Below are 3,702 nucleotides of genomic sequence, written 5' to 3'. Positions count from 1 at the left end.
AAAAATAATTCAAGGATGCAATAATGCACCTTGGCAAATATTTTTTTCAAAAAATTAATTTTCACCAGTTTAATACACGAGTTATAGACAACTATTTGACATTAAAATATGAGCGAAATTAGGCCTTAACATAATTTAATAAAATAGTTTAAGTCAAGATAAGTCAATAAAAACGACCATACTAGAACCACAGGACTCGAGGGGTACCTCACACCTTCCCTTCGGTCAATAGAATTCCTTACCCGATCTTCTATTTTCGCAGACCAAAATAAAAGAGTGATTTCCTTTTGACTAAGGATTCAAAAAGGTGACTTAGAACACCATAACTCGATTCCAAGTGGCGACTCTGAAAATAATAAAAATAATCCCTATTCAATACCGTTACTTTAATTGGAAAAATCCTTCGACTCGATCCCTTCGGGCGAAAAAGGGGTGTGACATCTCTGGCGACACTGCTAGGGAATAATAAGTATTCGAGCTTTTTATATTGACTTATACTTGCTTTAATTATTGTTGATATTGAGTTTATTGGTCTTATGTGCTACTTGTCGCTTATTTACCGCTTTGATATTATTTGAACTGTATTATATATTATCTTCTCTCGCGTACCCCCTCTGAGTTTCTGAAATAGGATAGAGGGAATGCAACATATGCATCCCACCTTCTTTTTGAGATAGCCGGAGTGTCAAGAAACCTGGTGAAGGATATAGTCACACATGTTAGGCGGGGTTCGGATCGATTACGAAGGAGGTGTTGCCCTGCTACCAACCAAGTTGTCCCTTCCTGGGTCGAGTGTCTACTCGGGTAAGCCAGTCTAGACACCTATCCCTATTAGGTTTAAACTTAGAAAAAATTGGAAACTTAGAATCTGGTTATCCCTATTAGGTACTGTTTTATTTGCATCATATGCATTTGACTTAGCGGGACTCGGCACAGGGATCGGGTCTGTCTAGGACAGGTGACCTACTTTATAAAGACAAACATGTGCATCCTACGTGCTCTTTGACATTTGTTTGGAAGGCTATTTGTTTGTTGACCGGTTTTAGGCAACTTTAAAATGCAAGAGATTAATTTATTCTCACATTTAGTGAATTATTTTTTCAAAAAAAAAAAAATATTTTTAAAAGAAAGAAAAAATTTTAGTAACAGTTTTACGATTTTCATGAACTACGAGGGTCTGATTCTCACTCTTTAGTGGGATACATACGAAGTCCTTCCCAAGATACAACCCTATCTTTTGAAAAATTATTCATAGATTTATTGGGGAATGTTTTGAAAATTTGATTACTTTTATAATTATTTTTCTTATTCTCAAGTTCAATTTATATATATATATATATATATCTTAATAGCCCAGAATCTTTAGGGATCATGAGGCTAAGTTTTACAAAATAAAAAATAAATATAAATCTTAATAGCCCTGAACCTTTAGGGGTCTTGATGCTAAATTTTGTACAACATAATTTTCAAGAACTACGCACACCTGATTCTCATTTTATTGAGGTACGTAGGCAGTCCTTAATGGATTCGGTGATCTTTTAAAAAATGGTTGTCTTTCCTTTTAAACTAAAAAAAAAATATTTTCAAAATTAAAAAAAAAAATTATTTAATAAGTAAATAAATTTCTAACTATTCAAAAAGAAAAAAAAAGGTATATTTCTTCGTAGCTCCAATTTTTTATAACTACGCACACCTGATTCTCATCTTAGTGAGATACGTAGGCAACCCTTCTGGGGTTCGGTGATTTCTTTAAAAAAAAGATAAAAGAAAAAGAGTTTTTGAAAAATATTGCATTCTAACGCCTTTGTTATTTCTTATACAGTTAATTTAAGGTGGTTGGTTTGAGGTATTTTGGCTGGTCCCTCATATTACACCAAATTCAGGAAAAAGAGTCATGTCCAGCAAGAATATAGAAAGTGAAATCATGGATCAGACAAAGAGTAAGGAAAATGAGAGGTTAAAACAAGAGATTGTAAGTTTGAGGCAACAAATGTTGGAAATGTATCGAGCTTGGGCCAGTGGGATGCCTCCTCCGCCATTTTCCACCATTGACCCTACAAATACCTTGAGTTTTTCACCAAAATTGCAAGGTCAGTTTTCTGCTGTTGGTTATGCGGCACAACATTCCCCAGAATCTATTCTAAGCCAAAAGAATCTCAATATTTCAATAACTCATTCTCTAGATCTTCAGTATAAATCTAGCACATCGATAGCACCACCTATAGTCTCTGCTTCTGTTGCTCCATCGTCTACTGAGGTTTTCACCTTAGCTTTTGATCCGGCGATTGTGCCTCCCCAATCAGCTAGTAAGTCAAAAATTTTGACATGATAGAAGAGCAAGAGAAAATGGATAGGAAAATGAAGAGTACAGAAAAGGCTACGAAAAATTCTCAGGGAATTGCTAATTATGAAGATGTTGCATATAAAGATGGGGACGTGTCTTCAAATGTTAACCTTCCTCCAAGCCTTAAGATATTGAAATTTGAGAAACATGATGGGTACAAGGATTCTGTAAAACACTTGGGACGATATTGCCATCAATTGAGAGGAACAAAAGGGAAGAAAAAGGAAAATGTACCTATTGTCGTTACAGGGGCAAAGCAAAGCTCGAGAGATCCAAATAACAATATTGTCAGTCTCAATCCCGAGCTTGTACATCAAATTCATATGCTCACATGCAACAAGGTTCCTCTTTGCAAAATCCAAGATAGTTCATTCCACTTCCTCAATATCCTTTAAACAATGCATAGTTGTATACTCATTCATTTTCTTATCCGCAATGGCATGCACTGGTTCCTCAACATCGTCCTAGACCCCCACATATTTATCAAATAACTTCTAAGTCAAAGTTTCAATCGAGGCCGGAGTTTGGAAAGAAGAGAAAGTCAAAGAATAATTTTACACCAATTGAGGAGTCGTATGCCAATTTATTCCAGAGATTAAGAAAGTTGGACATAATCACTTCTCTCCTTGAGTGTACTCCTGATCCACATTCAAGAAATTTGATCCTTATGTACGATATGCATATCATTTTGATATTCAGGGTCACAGTATTGAGGATTGTCGTGCTTTGAAAAGAGAAATAGAAAGGATGATTCAAGAAAAATTGATTGTAGTGCAAAACATTGACACTAGGAGCGTCACACGGAATCCTTCATCAACACACGATAATGCACAATACGTGGGAAACAATGAGTTAGGCATGGGGATCCAGAGTTTATTTGTTGAAGAAAATGTGTTGGAAAGTGGTGGAAATTCTAGTCATGCTGATAAGCAAACCAGTGGCTAAGATGTCAAGCTTAACAATTGGGAGGTCACTCTTCTCCCTACTATGAAGGAGTCTTGGTAGTTTGTTTGTTTGTCTTTCTGTAATTTGAATCGTTCTAGGGTTGTAATTCAGATTTTTACCTTGGTATTTTAGGATAAAACTTTGTCTATCTTTGTTTTTTTAATAAAGCATAATTTTCCTTTATTTTATTTTGTGTCTAATATTTACTTATATATTTTCTCTTATACAATTTTTTTCTATGCCGATTCTAATGATATGACATGCATGAAGAATTATCAATCAGATTTTAAAATCCAATCTAATTATTAAAAAATAATAAATAACGAGGTTGAATACGATGAAGAAGAAGTATTTGAGAATATAAGCAAAATATTTCAAACAGTTTGAGAATAAGTCAAACGCAATAGATGAAA

Source organism: Capsicum annuum, chromosome 1 (genome assembly GCF_002878395.1).
Source record: "Capsicum annuum cultivar UCD-10X-F1 chromosome 1, UCD10Xv1.1, whole genome shotgun sequence".
Lineage (NCBI taxonomy): Eukaryota > Viridiplantae > Streptophyta > Magnoliopsida > Solanales > Solanaceae > Capsicum > Capsicum annuum.
The sequence above is the reverse complement of the archived record's forward strand: the minus strand, read 5'-3'. Positions refer to the sequence as shown.